We start from the raw sequence: 19,612 nt of genomic DNA, 5'->3' as shown, positions 1-19,612 counted from the left end.
GATAACTTTCTTAAAACCGATTACAGAATTGCATCACAGTCGATGTGGCGGGCGGAGGTGCGGCGCCTCGCAGCCGCCGACGGCGCTCGAGCCAAGATTCGGTGGCAACGCTCACCCAGGAATTCATTTAGCTTCGATAAGTGTCCGGTTTCAGTCTGGCACGACGAGCGTTGGTTGCATTTAGTATTTATTCATATGTATAGGCTGCGCGCAGGTTCTATGTGCGGGGCGAGCGCGGGCGGTGCGGCCCGGGGGGCATACTTACTACGTGATTAATCCGCGCCCCTCCCCCCGCCGGCCGAGTGTCCCCCGGGCCCCCCTCGCGTGGGTCGGCCGGGCGCGCCGTACTCGCGCCGGGTTTCCTCGTCCCCGCGCCTCACGGCCACTCACTACGCACGGAGCTCGCGTAGTGCCGCCGCCACCGCCAGTCGCGTTGCGACCCGCACAGACGTCGCACTCCGCTCGCGTCCGTCTCGTGACGACCTTATGATATCATTCATGCTAATCTCCGCCCGTTGATTTTCCTGCCGAGTGACCGCAGCAGTGAGACAGCCGCGATATCGCGAGTGCCGAATGTTCGTGGACGTCACGCCCGTGTACTTTTCCATAGGAGCGTGCGTGCAAAACCAGTTCTGAGAGGACGGTGCCATCGGATGAGATCTCCAACTGAGCGTCGTGACCTGCGGCCTGAGATGCTGCGCCCGTGACCGTCTTACGACAGTGCCACGAAACGTAAGGATCTCCTCGTTCATTCGGCCGGTTAACGCTATTATGTCCCGGCGGCTTCCTATTTGCATGGCGCATAAGGAGTGGATTTTATTTTCGTCTAGCGATGGATGTGTGTGTGAGGCGAGATTGTGTGCGGAGGCGGGCGTGTGTGCCGGCTGCGTGTGTGCGTGCTCCGCGCCCGAGACGGCTACTCCCTGCTGGCCTGCTTTATTTAGGTTGTTTCTGAGCGTGTCGGCTACACTCCTCTTGGCGCCTGCCGCGACGTTCTACATCTTGTGCTCTCCGTCTGCCATACCACCGGTAGCGTCTACCGACTCCACAACATTATGCTCTGGTCTGAGATTGTCACAAACTGAGTAAGGCGGACTTAGAAAACTTCAAGAGCTCCATCAATTTTTGTTGATAACTCTTCATGAATAACCTAAAAGAGCTGACAATTCAAGAACGATCATCAAGAATTTCAAAGGGTTCTTGTTTTCTGAAATGGCAAGCTGCATCAGTTACACTGCGTATGTAGAGTTCCTGCAATTCTGGCACAAATCACAATTACCGCTGTGAATCGTTATGCCAAGGTTATAGCTGGTGCCAAGATATTACTTACATCAGAGTACTAACTATAAGTCCCTCAAAGAAGAATGAAAATCCCAAACGGATCCTGTTTTTGCATTTTAAATCAAAGTTTTTGCATTTTAAATCCCAAACGCAAAAGTTTCATCATTTTCCCGGTATCATGGCTCCACAGGCCAATTTCAATGTGGTTTCTTTTCTTTGAAAACTTCTTCACCCAGGATAGTTCTTATGTTTCATTGGGATCTGATTAGCGAAGCCACTAAATATGGTTCACATGAAGGAGTTGTGTGGGGAATTGGGATCAATCAAATCTTTACCTTTTTATTTTATTCTTTTAGTAAATACCAATTAGTCTCTAGCTGCAGAAAAACTATTTCCACCAGAAATATCAATTAAGTATAATATTAGCTAATTTGCAATAAACCGTTACCAGCAGACAACGCGCAGCACACATTAGATTCACCACCACAATAGATTCTGCAAAATACAATCTACGCACGTTTCCCTCTGACACCCGGAACATCCTCAGAGGTGTTGACTCTACAATGCACTATGCAAAGTTCTAACCGATTAATACCCTTGTTATTATACCCTCATATTCTAATTTTATCTAATACCTACCTACTTAGGTATATCTTGGATTAATGCAAATCCAACATGCTTAGATGAACCAAAGAGGGGTACATTTTTAAAGGCCGAGACAAATTTTTGTATAATAGTGTAATCGTCTTACAAGAGCGTTTGGCACAGAGAATTCAACCTCGTTTGAATTGTTCACAACTATTTTCATTGTAATAATAATTACCTATACCAGTTTCAACGGTTTCGAAGATTCTCTGGTATGAGGTGTCTGAGTAGTCTACAATAAACTCAAGTGGATAATCTTTTGCTAAGTGTCTGTTGACACCATCTACAGAAAAAAATTGTCCGTGGATGCAATATTAGACACGGACGGAGAATTTTCTCCGTAGGGTTAGGCAATAGGGATGGCTTCATGCAAAGTAGGTCGGATGTGGCTTAAAACAAAATCTGATCACACGCAGTCCTCTGTTCTACTCCTAGTGCTTTTGTAAAGCACGAAGCCGGAAGTAAGTCTACTGACGTAGCCTATTAAAAAAAGTTTACATTCACGGAGATATAATATAAGAATGTTTTAAATTATATCTATGGACAGAATTTATTTTAATGTCTATAAACCTGAAATACACGGGAGGACATCAACCATGGGTGATGTCACTAGCAGAGCCGATTCTTATGCTATCAATCTCACATTATCATTCACTTACTAACAGTTTCTTATCTTTCATTCTCTCTTGTCAGAATAGTAATGCTTATGGGTTAATGGGTATTGTCAGTTAGAGCAATTCAACGATCAGGATGTGGACTTCATAAACCTGAAAGGTTTAAACTTTGTGCTTTTCACTATTGTTATGCACAAATATTCCTAGTATCGGTCATGTTGTAACTGACAATTGTTTTTAAAAAGATTCCCAATTCATTCCCAAACCTTTTGTCACTGTTTAAGTGGATATTCATGGCATTTCAATGGATCTTGCGTGATGGTCAATGCAGACTTTATCTTTACCTGATGGATATCGCCATATTTATATACCGACTTTTAGAAAACTGTGAACGCATTTGTTATATACCTTCATCATATTACCTTTAAGAACTATCCATTCCTTAAAATACTTCACTGATCTTACTTAGACGATAACAATAGACTTTAGGTCACTTGTAAATATATGACTCTACTAATTATTTAACAATTCAAAACAAAACTCAATGAAGTTTGTAATAGGTAGGTACATCTTTTTGAACAGTTAAAATACTTAGTTCAATCTATTTATTCGGAATACATAGGTACGTGATAGTGTCTTCTTGGTTATTCTTTGGATTTAGAAATTTTCCAGCTTCTGTCAAAATGATTTTGACTTAATTTTTTAAATAAGTAGGTACCTATTTAATTCCTAACTCTTTGGTGAACTAAGTAAATTAAAGTTTTATTCTTTTTTCTATGTCTGTCTTTCTTTTTGATTTCATATAATTAATACCTTTGTTTCATTGAAGCCGATTGAAGTCCACTCTAAATATGTCAATTAATGCCACAGATGCGAGTAATTAATTAAGACATCGTTCACGCTTATCATTTACTACAAACAGTTGTTTTCAATAGTAATTAATGGTTTAAAATTAGACCAAGGAGGAAAAGTACGCGGTGGTGGCCTGGGCTGATAAACTTTAACCCGAGTTACACGAGAAAACATGTTAGTAGCTCTGCAAGTATACTATAAATAAATGAGACTTTACAACAAAGCTATATTATAATAACTTACTAAGTAGATACTTATTTATTATACACACAGAGAAAATCAAGAAAAACAAAGCATGCGATGTTATTGCTACATGAAACTTTTCACAGGTAACTTTTGGTAATAGTACCTACTAAGTAGGTCAATGTTTATAAATCATCATCATAGAAGTATTTTGCACTTTTAATTAATGTGCGCGTTTCTAATTAAATCGGGTTTTCTAGTAAATATGACATTTTGGTCATACTCAACACAGTAATTATTTTTGAAAAGCTAGCTAAATTTCGTTTGGAAGAAAACGTTACATTTGTAGGCAGGTAGGTATTAAGTAACAACGGAAAGTCGATATAAATTATAAATCTAGGTATTCATTTACGCTAATTAAGTAAATATCCAAGTGTTGTTAGGTACGTTGGAAAGGAAATATTATGCTTGCGAAGGAAAGACTATTTCAAAGCGATGACGTTACATTATGTGTATTAGATAGGTAGCTACATTCAGTAACTGTTCAACTTCATTCAGGATTTACAGTTAGCTGTTAGTACGCTCATAAAACAATGGACGAGGTGACTACGAGTATTTTATCCGTTTAATTACCTGCAGTAACAAACTTTAGCACTTAAGTGTTTGTACTCTGTAGTCTGTACTTACATAATGTGTAGAAATATAAAATAGTGGTCAAGCTATGGTCAACACGCTTAACTACGCACCTTCTCTATCGAAAACCAACATATTACCTATTGCCTGCTAAGTAGTATTTACTATGATCAAATCCCGTTTTTTATTTGGAGGGTGATTCTCAGTTCTTCCACCGTGATGGAGGAACTGAGATTGAAGGGAGTTGGCTCCACTTCATCCCCAGGTCGTACATAGTCCAAGCATACAGAACTAATGGTGTCATGTTCCAAGTTAGACAATTTGTCTTGGCGTAAAAAATCTATTTTCACACTGGATCCAGCATCCATCTAACTGTCCCCATTGCATTTAGGTACTATGCATTTTTGCAAGCTCTGTCATATTAATTTTAAAGAAATTAACTTCTCTGTCAATATCTATAGTTTTTATATGCTCCCTCACGTTACTTATAATAATATATTATGGTCCTAAATTATGAGGACATACTGACAAATACATCGTTTTATAAAACAGGAGTCAGAGATAGAGAAGATACTTTTTGATTAGCTTTGCGTAAACATACACGAGTTAGTTTATAACTCATAACAAATGTATCACTACTAATTGCTAGTACTAGTGTAATTGCCAATTATATCTCACATATTGTGCACAATCTTGTTATGATAGACTAGGAATCAACAATAATTAATACAATAACATTAATGATTTATTTCATGACGACGACGTTTTTAAAATGCTTGTATAGAATAGAATACTTTTATTTAAAAAAAAAAAATATTAAAAAAAAATTACACGTGTTTTTAAATCGTAAAATTATGTTATTTGCAATTCACCACTGGTACGGAATGCCGTTCCTACCGAGAAGAACCAGCGAGAAACTCGGCGGCGGCGGTATACGCATAGTTACGTGTATGTATTATATTATAGTCTATTCTATTGATCCTGAAACAAAAAAAACACAGTCATTGGTCAAAGCAAACAATAGAATAGGTCAAATAACTGTGCTCTAAAAAACCAAATGCCTGCGTGAACTTGTAAAGCAAGAAAACGATTCACATTTTTACCGTCGCGTGATTTAGTAGGTAAATAGATTACGATTCTGTATAGAAGCCACGAAATATAGAGGCACGTCTCTACCACATTAGTTCTTTCTATCTTTGATTATCGCTTGCATTAGATAGGCATAGCTACGTGATATCAGAGTCAAACCTATCAATGATAAAAACTCAATGAGTTTAATGCACCCTTCAGATTTTTGCGACCAAAGATGACCCAATTTGACGGTCTCCCTGGCGCTGTGGTCTTGTTAGTGGGAGGTCCCGGGTTCGATTCGTGGCAGGGGTTTGGAATTTTATAATTTCTAAACTTCTTGTCTGGTCTGGTGGGAGGCTTCGGCCGTGGCTAGTTACCACCCTAGTGGCAAAGCCGTGCCGTGCCAAGCAATTCAGCGTAGAAACCGAAGGGTTAATAAAAACTGCCATACCCCTTCCAGGTTAGCTCGCATTCATCTTAGATTGCATCATCATGTACCACCAGGTGAGATTGCAGTCAAGGGCTAACTTGTAACTGAATTAATAAATAAAAGATTTATATGCAAGGATTTTTGCCAACACTCGGCAGGGCTTACTTGGCTTAACGCACGGTGTGTGATACTTAATTAAATAAACGGCCAGTTGTCAGATAAGCGGTGGCGGTTGCAAACACAACAAAGAGTTATCAGCGGCTGCGTCACGAGGGCTCATTAGATAACACGATGTTGACACGACACGATTCTTTGTGGGCCCAGATGTTCAAGATAAAGTTCAAGACAAATGTCCCAAGAAAAATTGTCTGACAAGTCAAACGATATCACGCGTTGTAATTTGCAGCAACATGCTTGGTTAAGTAGAGATATCTTTTTTACATTTACCCTCTAACAAATAAACCTGGAATAGCGGTGGAATAGTTATACTCTGTTTTGTTTTTTGCCTTCAAATGTCAAATTACTGATGACAGAGAAAGACAAAACAGAGTATAACTATTCCACCGCTATTCCAGGTTTATTTGTTAGAGGTTTAAAGTTTAACTTGTGGATTGGACCTATTCCAGCCAGCACATCTATAGTTAAGTCTACTCAGGTAAGAATTAAGATGCCGTTGGATACGTACAAATCTTACCGAATACGTAACTAGTGTCGCATACTTTGAGTATAGAACTAAGCACGTTATTTTTATACTGCAAAAAACATTCACAGTTTTAACTAGGTAATGACCAGTGTATGAGTCAAACTACGTATTCGGTAAGATTTATACAACAAAACGTGCGGTTACATAGAAATACCACGTCACAAACTTTCAGCTATCATAAAGCACCTTCACAAAGTTTCTTGGCGCTCTCGGCCTAGGTAAGAAATTATATTAAATGGCAATGTCGTGGAAAGTTTTATGTCCAATTTACACATGACGACACCTATTAACAGTATAGAGCTTAACTGTATAGTCACGGTCCTATACATTCTTCTAAAGTATCGTATTTAAATGAGGTTTAGTCACAGCGTAAAAATGATTGAGGTTTGGAAAAACAAGATGCGATGTCGGAAACGGGTGCAAGGTAGCTCGTAGAAGTTGTATTTGAAAGAACTACGAAAGCATCTTACAGCCTAGCGCGCGCCAACACGCTCTCCAGTAACACGTCCTGCATACAGTCCCTTGTAGCGAAAAATCTTATTAGAACTTGACTGCACACACTGGCGTGTGTCATAATGTCCCACAGTCTTTCGTCCGTACTGAACTACGAAATCATCTTACAGCGTAGCGCGCGCCAACACGCTCTCCAGTAAGACGTTCTGCATACAGTTCCTTGTAACGCAAAATCTTATTACTTAGAACTTGACTGGATACACTGCCGTGTGTCACGATATCATACACGCGTTCAGTGAAACGTTCGGCCGTACTAGCAGAGAGAGTGAGCTCTCGCTTTGATACTAAATATATGTACCTAACTGTCGTGAACAGTGTCGTCGCGCTTTGGGTCTTCCCAGGCCTTTATTATTTATACTGCACGCTCTGATAATGGTTACACTACACACACTGCCGGCGTGTGTTAGGCATTATCAAGAAGCGAGCTACCGCCTACGAAGCGATATCTGTCGCTATCAACAGTATTAACCTCGATAGCTCGCATACCTGCACTTTGAAATGTTCATCATTTTATATGCTCTCATATGAATGGGAGTAGGTAAGCTATGAGTGAGCTATCTTCAACAAAATAATGTTTGACACGTAACGGCGGTTTTTCACTGAAAGCCATATTCCAAATCGATAATAATGTTTGTAGAATTCAACTGAAATTGCTGAACACATTGACGTAAAATTAGTAAAATTTGCTAATTACGTATATTGGGTAGGATTGAAGAATACCCAAGAATACCTTAATACATAGGTTATTTATGATAAAACGTTGGTATAAATAACCGTAAACAAAAATCTACAACATAATAATTATTAACAACCTATGTAAATTCATTGGCGGCAACTTTGACATGTATATAAATATAAAAGACCCTATATAAATAAACAAATTAAAAAAAAACTTTACTGAAGAAAACTTAGGAGTGCGTCTCCGGGACAGACCCCGGATTCCCCGAATACTTAATTACAAGGCTATCACCGCTTACCTTAATATAAATCGATTAAGATCTTATAACAAAACTTGCCGGATCTGTGAACTCTTTTAAACAAAAGAAATGAAAGATGATGGCACGTAAGTTCATATTGAAAGAATAAAGAATAATATTCTCACGGCCGAAAGAACGGTATTTTATTTCAATGTGTCAACATTGAAAGTGGCGACGGCGACGGTGCCACTGTTTCGTGTTACGAGTTATAGAGAGAGAGCCAGCGCGTGCCAGACCTTCGTTATTTTATAAAGGCTGAAAGATTCTTTCTTCGTTCGAAGAAACGTTCTTCCCAGAGTTCAACAACACCTGCGTATTGTCCCCAGTTCTGGGAAGAATGTTTGTTTGGATGTTTGTTTGGATCATGTTGGCTTTGGGAGATGACAGGTAATAAAGGCGTAAAAAAATCTTACGTCAAAGTATCAAGTCTTTTTTTTTGTATTTTCTTTTTCACTTTTAAAAACTTTTAAACTTTAAGGGCGTCTGGCAGGGGGCTGCCATGACACTGTGTCTGGCAATGCATGACGTGATTTCTAATATATTCTAAATATATAAAAGGAAAAGGTGACTGACTGACTGACTGACTGACCGATCTATCAACGCACAGCTCAAACTACTCTATGGATCGGGCTGACATTTGGCATGCAGATAGCTATTATGACGTAGGCATCCGCTAAGAAAGGATTTTTGAAAATTCAACCCCTAAGGGGGTGAAATAGGGGTTTGAAATTTGTAGTCCACGCGGACGAAGTCGCGAGCATAAGCTAGTTAAAAAATAAGACCCTTTGATGTAAGATTTTTTACACCTTTTTTACCTGTTATCTCCCAAAGCCACCATGAGCCAAACAAACGTTCCGCCCAGTTTTGGGGACAATACGCGGAGAAACTTTCAGCTTATATAAAATAACGAAGGTCTGGCACGCGCTGGCTCTTAGTCCATTACAACTTACAGCAGGTATTTTGCACTTTGTTATAGTTTTCACGTCGCCCGGATACCTGGCAAGATATGAATGGCGGAATGGTTATAAAAACGGCTAAATAGATTTAATTTATACTCTCATTATTGATGATAGGAATTAGGAACCAGTATTTATTAGGTGCTGCTGCTGGAATGGCGACCTGGGACCGGAAAGCGTAGCGTTGGAACATGCTCGTCTGTTCATCTAAGTGGGGGATCCCCAATAGGTGGAATTTTATTTAGGATCATGGATCCATCTCATACACTTTAGTTGCCAGTTTCCAGACATCATTTTTAGGGTTCCGTACCTGAAGGGTGCCAACGGGACCCTATTACTAAGACTCCGCTGTCCGTCCATCCGTCCATCCGTCTGTCAGCGGGCTGTATCTCGTGAACCATGATAGGTATACCTGAAATTCTCACAGAATGCATTTGTATTCTATTATAACAACAAATAGGTACTAAAAATTTCAAAATTGCCGTCCCGAAAATTAAAAAAAATCGAAGGTACGGTACCCTTCCTGTGCGAGTCCGACTCACACTGACCGATTTAAAAAAAATTAAACAGGCATGTATATTTGATTTGCTTGAAAACCCTGATGGTAAATTTACAATCTAAACTGAAACGCGCCATGGAGGGGGCATGGTGGTTGTACCAATACACCTCATTTGGCTTCTCTACATCTACATGGCTGCATGTGGCTGCATGCCGATACTTAATACGATAAAGACTTGGGAATACCCTACGACTTCTACGACTGATCGTAGAACAGTAGATAAATACCCGTAGGCGTGGAGTGTAGACGAATCAAAAAACATAAAGAAACTTGTACTTTAGCCTTTCAAGGCTACTTGTAGGTACTTCAAGGCTAAGAGAGCTTTCATGCTTGCTTACATAAACATACAGGGTGTAACCAGAACGCTGACAAGACTAAAGACAGGTGCTTGTACTGATGATTACTGATATAATACCACAAAAAAACGCCAAAAAATATATTTAAAAAATCCTATAATTTTGTAACAGTTGTTAATTTTATAAAACATCTGACTGACGCTGGAGGTCAACGAACGTTGCGTAAGTAGGCCACTCGTAGTCGTCGTAGGTCAATGCTGCGTTGTAGACAGGCCATTGACTCGAGTTTTGCACGCTATACATTGCGAGTTTGAAAAATTTAAATCACTAAAACTACAAAAAGACACAAATGGTAATTGGTATTGGATTGCGTTTAGGTAGTATAACATTAACGCTAAGTTTTTGCTAGCGTTCTGGTTACATCCTGTATGTGTACTAGGTAGTAGGTAGTTACTGCGAATCGAAACTACTTACAGTAAAGCACGAACCGATTTGCATTCGAATAATATTCATCACGCGGCACATTTGTTGATGTAAACAAATGAATTTAAAGTGTCCGTGTTTATCAACTCGGCCCTTAGAGACTTGTTTGTTTTACCTTTGGATTTGTTTAAATATAAATACATAAATAAACATACAATTGTGTTTAACCCTTACTCTTTGTCTTAACAACAAAGTAGGTAGGTAGGTAGCCGCGGCTAAATTAGAAGAATGTTTAATTGGATATTCAACTGTTTTGTTATGAAAACTTTTGAACATTTCTGGAGAATATTAAGTAACGTAAGTATTTCTAAAGCTTGTATTTCACAAACTTTTATGCTTGTGTAGGTATATCTAATTGAGTATTTTCCCATTAAGTGGGTAGGCATCACTCAAGTGGGAGAATCAAATATGCAATAGAAAAAGTCTGGATCAAAAGGTCAATGGCAATCTCCGATTCAGAAATTTTCCAAATACGTACCTACTTACAGTACGCAGCCGAAAATAATGTACATCGGCCTTAAGAAGGAGATAGCAGATTTGTAGAGCACTGTCCCTGTCGTTGAAGCCGACAAAATGTCATACAGGTATGAGTGACAGACACAACGCTCTACAGCGTCACATAGGCATACAGTAAAGATAGTATGTTATTACCTACCATAGATTTGACGAAGCCATCTCAGAGCAATCGTGCGGTAAGAGAGTGACCCGAGACGGACCCAGTAATTCCGGGACCTGTATGACCGAGGACTTGTGGTCGTCATTTGCAATGAGATCAAAGGCGACGGAGTACTGTCTCTCCTTATACTGTGACTTAGGTGTCTGTGTAAATTGAAAAATTAAAAAGAGCAACCGCCGAGTTTCTTGCTGGTTCTTCTCGGCTCGGTAGGAACGGCATTCCGAACCAGTGGTAAATTAAAACTACCTGACTATTCATAAGCACTTGTAAAAAGTTTACATGAATAAAAAAACATTCTATTCTACTTATCCTATTCTACAAAGCCGAAATGTCATTATAAAGACCGATGTACATTACTTTCGGCCACGTACTGTAAATATCTATCTATTTAAGATTATTATTTATTATTATTTATTACCTACCTACTGGCTGTAAAATAATATTATCCTTGTTAGTCTCCACCTAAAAAAATAAGGTACTTAGCTATGTATTAGGAGATACAAACAAAAATAGTCTTCTACCCATAAAATATGTTCAAAAACGTTATTCACATTTAGATATCTAGTTTCTTTATGCCAAAATTATGTATCCTACAAACATTCCATTTTTAATTAGGGTGCGCTTCCACTGAAATAGAGTAGAGTGGAGACTGGAGTTTTCAATAGACGAATCAGGTTATTTTTAACTGAAGTGATAATTTTATCACATCATCAAACAATGATTGATCGAACACACGAATATGTTGCCGCTCTGCTTCAGTGGAAACCCACCCTTAACACCCTAAACATACAATATTGACCATTCACGACTTTGCAACATAATGTAGAGTCTGCATAACAAATACATTCAGAGTGCCTTTCAATAACATTTACGAAACACAAAACTGAATGTAGATTTACCAAAAAAAAGACGTCAATCATTGAAATGCATTCATCGATGTTCAGCAGGAATTACTTGTATTAGGTAACCACTTACATTCACGACTCTAATCAATGGGCCGACTGCAGGTTGCGTCATGACTTTCGCGGCTCCATCGTAGTGGTTTGCGAAATATTCCACTTATGCAAGAACGCGGTACGTAAATCCATTGGTCAACTGATACTTCGTATCTTATCTATTTTATACTAGCTGCCCCGGCGAACTTCTTAACGCCTAACAGTGACACTTTGAAAGATTTTGTCTCCTTCAATAGTTTTCGGTATAGGTAGATACCAGCTATAGATTAATACAGGTTTTATTTGTGACCGCTATTTTGAAAGAAAAAATGGTGGACATGTAGGTCTCCATACTAAATAATTTCAACTCTACCTATAAATGGTTCGTGAGATACAACCCGCTGGCGCTGACAGACAGACAGACAGACGGAGGGACGGACGGACAGCAGAGGCTTGGCACCCTTTGGGTACGGAACCTCAAAAATTCCATTCACGCACGCTGAATTTTAAACATGCGGTACTTTTGGGGAAAACTCATAAAATATTTTTTCTGGTCACCTAAACTTTTTTCAGTGGGCAACATCACTAACTGAAGAAAACATTTTGCTAATATGACCTTTTGCGTTGAATAATTCATACATAGCTACTTCCTAATCCCATTTGGAATTATAATAAGTGAATAGACTGACGTGCGAGTGACAGCCGGCTTCGCACTTCGGAGCTTATCTTAGGAGAGGATATTGTAAAAACGTGTAGACATAAAACTCAATATCGTCATCTAAATCTACCTACTAGTTACCTACTATTTGATGCCCGAGTAAATTAAGGTTTTTAAAAATCCCGTGGGGATTCTTTGATTTTCTGGGATAAAAAGTAGCCTAAGCCACTCTCCAGGTTTTCGACTGTACCTATGCAAAAAATCATGTCAATCCATTGTTCCGTTGTGACGTGATTGAAGGACAAACCAATATCCCCTCGATGCAATAACCTAACAAACAAGCACACTTTCGCATTTATAATATGGCTACCTAGTGAAGTATGAAATTTAATGCCATAAATGTGCTTATACATATTTTAAATTTATAAGGTACTATAAATAATTAAACTTACTATAATTAAACTTACTATAATTACTATAAGTAATTTTAAATTTATAAGGCTTAGCGGTACTTTCATATCATAAGTACCTAGATATATATACATCAATCCATCGATATAAATGACAAGATATGGTCAAGCGAACAAAATTTTCACGATTTTGAAACCAAATAAATCAGCGCCACCTCTTAGATACTAATGAATGACTCGTTTGAAATCCAGACGTCACTGAGGTTACATTGCTGCTAAAGCACCACTGAGTCGGTGTCATTTTGTTTCTTCAATAGCCTTGTCCATACGAAGTGATATATAAGTCAATGACATCAATATAAACTCTGAAATATTTGAAAACTACTAACGCGATTAACAACAGCTGATAGCAAAAAACGGGGATAAATGAAAGGAAGGAAAGGCGTAACAATAAATAAAGAAAGAGACAGGCAAATCTAAAATGGTACCTATACACCGCTCAGTAATGCGAGTACATTATGTTTTATTTGAAATCATACTTAGAGCGTTGTTTAGAAAATATCACATAATTATATGTATTTAGTTATTTTACTTCGAGACATGCTAAATTTTTGATTGATTTTCTTGGCCAAAGAGCACAAAGTAATATTTAAATAAGTATAATATATATATAGTAGGGATATCAATTTTGTACATATCTCTATTCCAGTCCAACAAATACATAAATTATAGTAGGTACCTATAAGTACTGTATATTTTATTCATGTTCTGAGTGTTTTATTAATATTACTTTAAAGTAAGTGTATCAGCTATATCTTATCAAAATAAGCTTATTTAATATATATGTACGTAACTACATTTATCATTTTATACGATACAAGTGATAGGTAAAACGTGGCATTTTGGTTCATTCATTGAGCGTTGTTTGTTTTATTACAATGCATATCGAGGTATTAGCGTTATCTAGATATTATTAATAAGTACTAGCTGATGCCCGCGACTTCGTCCGCGTGGAATTAGGTTTTAAAATCCCGTGGGAACTCTTTGATTTTCCGGGGGTAGTCTGTGTATGGGCCGCATCGCATACCTACCTGTAGTGCGCCTCTTACGCATTTCAGCTACTTACCTACTTGTTTATCTTATAGGTAAACTAAGGTAACTAAAGTATAAGTAGGAAGAGATTTTTGCAGCATAGAGCATCGTCTCTGTCAGTCATACCTATGTGACGTTTCGTCGGTCTCAACGACAGAGACAAACGCTCTACGAAACCGTTACCCCTTTTTAAAGTTCGATGTGAAATATTTTCTGCCGCGTACAATCTACAAGCCGCAGCTCTGGAACTGAAGCCATGCTCGGGATTTGTGTCGACTACAGTCGACAGTCGACAGTCGACGGCATTCGATACAAAAGCGACTGTGACCTTCACTCAGTTCACTGCCGTTTGCCAGACGGTAATTGTTTGTTTGTGTTGTGATATAATGAAGTGAAATTATACGCGGGCTTGTCTGTGTAGGTGGTATTCATGTAGTACAGAAGTACTAAAACCATCGCTAAAATTACACAATTAGGTACTTACTAATAAAGAAACACATACGAACACACATGAAGCCAGGCCCTGAAAACATGAGGTACTTCTTCTTTTGGGGAGTCGTGAAATAAACCGTTTTCATGGATAAGATGGCAGTTTCGTTTTAAATTATAAGACTATCAAATATATTTAAAATAATAAACAGTCCCTGCTTAAGTCCGAAAACATGCTAGGAGGATGAAGAAGAATTTTCTTGCCCGACTGTACTTCTTAAGGAGGTAGGTACAACTTAGAAAGGCAACTTTTCCAATAGCAAAATAAACTTAGTAAAGAATTCAATAACAAAGAAAAATTTGCAAAGAAGAAAAGAAAGGAAACTTTGAAAAAAATCCTAGTCAGACATTAAATTGTAGTCTACCTAAACTTTAAACAGAATTAATGAAAATTCAATTTCTTCTGCTAAACCGTATCGTCACATGATAACGGCGTAAGGAAATAAGATAGCAATTTGCCTACATAATAAAATAAGATTATATTGTGTTGTTTTTCATTATCAAAATGTTTTCATTATATAAATACGATTACCTAAACGAGCAGATTTCGGTACCCTTCGTCCAAATAGTATCATAATTCGTAAAATTCGTTGAACTTCGATTCCGTTGAATATTTATCAATAAAACCTTTTGAGGCCTGTTTTCGAAACGCCTTTAGGTTGATAGAGCATACTTAACTTAGCCTTTGCTCAGAGTTAAGTTTTAACAGTGTCTTAAGTCCATCCTGCTTGAGTCTGTACAAAGTCTAGCGCTCTATAGATATCGGCTAAAAGCAAAATGTCACAAGCTAAAGTTATAATAGTGTAGACGAGACCAAATCGACTGTAAAGTGTAGAGATAGACTTATTCCTCCCGGTTCCACCCGAATCGGGGAGTTATGTTCATTTAATTATCTAAAGAAGATTTTCATTTTGAAAATATTTCTGAAGTCACGGGCATCATTATAATAATTTTACAAAGCATTGTAGAGGTATCAAAGATATTATAATATTAACCCAACATTACAAGCAACATCAAAATCCTTCGCAGTATAAAATCGATACTCAGCTAGTGAAAATATTACTTACTTAAGTGCTTAAAATTTTCCATCTTTTGCTTCATTGAGGCGTTGTTACTAGCTTGGACGGATTACCTTAGTTCTAGGCTTTCAACTAAAATCAATAATGGCGGAGCTAGATGTTACACAAAACCGCTTGTAATGGTCTTTCAATTTTTCGACTCATATTTTAGCTAGCTTTTATGAAGTTAGTAAATATACTTAACTACTAGGTACATAACAAAAACAAGCGAGAGAACATCTTTTTACACACAACAATTAAGTACTTAAGAACAATTTTTTTACTATTTTTAAATTATATTACATGAAATATATGAATCCAACCTATGAAAACCTATTATAAGCTCCTAGTGACCTAATTTTAAGATTATTAAGACCAATTTAAGTTGTGGTTTTCCATAGAAAATAAAATAAAAATAAAACTTATGGCTAAATTAACCTTAGATAGGTACTAATGTTCAGTCCTGCTCCAATATCTTGAAACCTTTTGCATAACATGATAAGTAGATAACTACGTAGGTAGTAAAATAGGTACGTACGGCGTACCTACCTTTTTTTAAGAAAAATCCTCAATTCTGTGCCATTGATGTTTTTGAACCTAATTTAGAAAAACACACGTCGTTAATTCTAAAACTAAGAAGTTTTATTGCCAAGATCTTGTTTTTCTGTTAATATAAACGTATGCACCTATTTATATAATATGTTTTAAATAGGCAGATTTAGAGTCTGAGACTACTAATTATACATCAATATGGTCTGAGATGTAAAGTTGCTTTACATAACCTACCTATCTAGTATCTACGTAATATTTGGTAGGTACTTAATAAAATAATTAAGTAGGTACCTATAAAGATAGTACCTAACAATTTATGAATAGTGTCTATTTTAATAACAAAGTTGAATTAATATCAGAAACATTAAAACGAGGTAGACTCTGACTTCTGCTGCTCTTCATTACCATAAACCCATAGCCGGCCCACTACTGAGAACAGATCTCTCGGAATAAGAAGGGCCGTAGTCCGCCATGCTGGCCAAGTGCGGAATGGCAGACTCACACACCTTTGAGAACATTATCAGTGACATTGTAGAGAACTCTCAGGCATGCAGGTTTCTTTACTATGTTATGATATTTATCGCTCCGTTACCGGCCGATCTCTACCTTCAAGCTACTTGACATTGCCAAAGTGCATTGTGCTGGTCTGGCACTACAAAAAGTCACCAAACAAAAAAAGTAGAAGAAGAAAATTCACAATCCAGGTACGCATAGGTATATGATATATAAATCTTTATATAATGAAGAGCCGATAGCTCCATTAATGTATTTGGATCAATCCGCTTTAAACTGGATATCCTGATCTGACATTTTTAGCTAGAAACAACCTCGAAACGGATGTTGCTGAATTCTGAGAAGAGGCTCGTGCTGACTGCTGAGTAGTGAGCCGGCTATGGGTTGATCATGATGATGATGATTGTAATTCGTTCTTAATCGAGGCAATATTTAGCGCCGAAAATCAATAAGTTCGCCAATCGCCATGTTCGGCTCATCGTTCACGGGTTGGGCGGCCGCGGCGCGATAGGCGCGGCCTTGCCAGAGCCGCCACACGTGTACAGCGGTGACGTCACGCACGCACCGCGTTCAAGTTCAATGTTGCCTATTAATTCCATCGTGCCTTACGATCGTTATTATATTTCAGGGTTTTAGCGATCTAATGATAGCTGTATGGCTTATCTGATCAGGTTTTCTAATAATAATGAATGGATAGGAAATAGAAATATAATCGAGGCAACAAAGAAATGTCTAATACAAATAATATTAACACTACCAGGTAATATTATAAATGTAAAAGTGTTTTATTTGTCGATTTGACTTTCAATAATTTTCTTCGTCTAGAATTTGGCGCTTAGGCAGATGGAAAATGGAAAATTTGGCAAAAAAGTCTCATACAAACTTGTTCAGGAGAACAAATCAGGCGATAGCGCAAGTAGCTTTATATAAGCAGTTTAGAAATACGTCCCAGGTCAATGTTAAATTAGGGGATAGAGTGCACGTACTCAGTATTTTCAATGAGGTTTATTTTCTCAACAGTTATCCAAGCACTTTTGGGGTAAAATAAAGAGAATCAGAATTCATTTTCCCAGTCTACACTGTAGACTAGGAAAATGTATTGTACTGTGGACACAAACATTGTTCTACAATATGGACGTGTTGCAACGAAGTTTTATTACATGTTACATAATTTGGACCATACGGAACCGTACCAAACGGAAAAGAAAGGACGATGATTTATTACAGTAAAGGCGACGGTCCAGAATTGTATGAAGTGTGCCCTCGTACCAGTGGTAAAAGAAAACAAAATTGAACATTAAACCATTTTTGATTGATCAAATCAGGACCTTAGCCGAATCCTTTCATGAGAAAAAAAACTTTTGCTCAGCTTGAAAGGTTAGTGGGAGTAACTTATGGTTAGTGGGATTTTTACCTTTGGTTTCGTCAGTAAATCAAATCCAACACGCATTTTTTTGTTTTTTAATTTAGTACATTCCGAGATAGCTTGATCTATCTTACAATGTATATCTATCTGTTGCATTTCATGGTCAATCTTCTTAACCAAAAGGACGTGGACGACTATAGGTACAGAGATAGCTTGCATCCCGGAAAGGACATAGGCTTTTTATTCCAGAAAATCAAAGAGTTCCCACAGGATTTTTAAAAACCTAAATGCATGCGGATGAAGTCATGGCATTAACTAACTGGAAACGAAGTTTTTGATATATTTACAAAAATAAACAGGTAAATTCATGAACTCTTGTATGCCGTGTACTGTAATGATTTTATAGCTTAACGTTAAGATTTTCAAGAAATTAGACAAGAACAACAGAGATTCGTGCTATCTCGCTCATGTTTCGCGCGTACAAAATATGGCGCGTAGGCTACAACCAATAGAGGACGGACGCGCGCTATCATTGGCTGAGATATTTTCGCGCCATTCAAAAATAACAAAAAATAGGATTTCTGCGCAAGTACATCAGCGTAATTTACAACAGTGGTAGTACTGTATCGACAAAGAAGAAAAAAATAATATTTACTACTTATTTTATTCTTGGATCCATTGATGTAATGTTGAAAAGTACTAATTTCTGTCTTAAAGCTTTGAGGTCTGGTAAAGGAAAAGATCCTTGCCTTCATCTCTTACAAATCGTATTTTTTTTAAGTGACTTCGGTTTCAAATTCGTAGGTATTGGAACATTAGACTTTTCTAAAAGTACAAAAGACTTCTGAGATAACTTTTTTTGATGTTTCAGATGTATACCTGGATCCATCGATGTAGTGTTGAAAGTACCAAATTCTGTCTTAAAGCTTTGATCTTCTTTATCGTTGCTAATTGAGTTTATCGATTCTGTTGACTTCAGTTTCAAAATCGTAGATATTGGAACATTACATCTTTCTAAATGCACAAAAGACTTCCGAGATAACTTTTTTGATGTTTCAGGTGTAAATCCTCATACATTATTTTGGCATCCGATAAGTCCAAACTCTTCGTACTTACATGGCTCATTTTCTAAATTTAGAGAACCTTTGTAATTGTTTACATCTTTGAAGTCTTTTCTGTGTTGCAGAATGTCTGGTTGAGAGTTATTAACATTTTTTACTATAGGTACTATTGCTTTTATTAGCTTGTTCTCTTTGTATCTCTGTATTTATATTCAGTTTATTAGAGCCAAGAATTTCCTCAACTGTTTTTGGAATGTTACTTGTTACAGTTGGTTTTTGCTGCACTGCACAATTTGGGTACGGCACCTTATTTTCATGTGGCCTTCCAGTTTTACCAAGCAAACTTATATTCTAAACTATAGACAGCTAGTCTAGTGTTTTTATTGCACTATTTTGAGATATTTTTTGAACATGCGTCGTATTTTCGTCACCTTTAAAAATAATTTGCCTTTCGGATTTCGGGGGGTTTGGAGCCCCAAAACCTGTCCCCTGGCTACGGCCATGGGTACAAGAGTACACCCAAAGTGGATCGTCTCCTTTCAATTAGTAGTGCCACAAACTTTCCCTGAAACGTTTACGTTTTGAAAACACTCGCGTGCGTTTGTC

At 37.7% G+C, this 19,612-nt stretch overlaps 1 protein-coding gene across 1 annotated transcript in view; it reads left to right on the top strand.

Annotated features, from left to right (window-relative positions):
• The first annotated feature begins 357 nt into the window (after window positions 1–357).
• The window catches only part of Atx-1 (Ataxin 1), a 61,983-nt gene continuing 42,728 nt past the window's right edge, over window positions 358–19,612 (top strand). Inside the window, exon 1 of the mRNA XM_034975164.2 lies at window positions 358–732. The gene's annotated coding sequence lies outside the window, so the exon portion shown is untranslated. The remainder of the gene's footprint in view (window positions 733–19,612) is intronic.

This window comes from Maniola hyperantus, chromosome 14 (genome assembly GCF_902806685.2).
Source record: "Maniola hyperantus chromosome 14, iAphHyp1.2, whole genome shotgun sequence".
NCBI classification, from domain to species: domain Eukaryota; kingdom Metazoa; phylum Arthropoda; class Insecta; order Lepidoptera; family Nymphalidae; genus Maniola; species Maniola hyperantus.
This window is presented reverse-complemented; position numbering and strand designations above follow the sequence as displayed.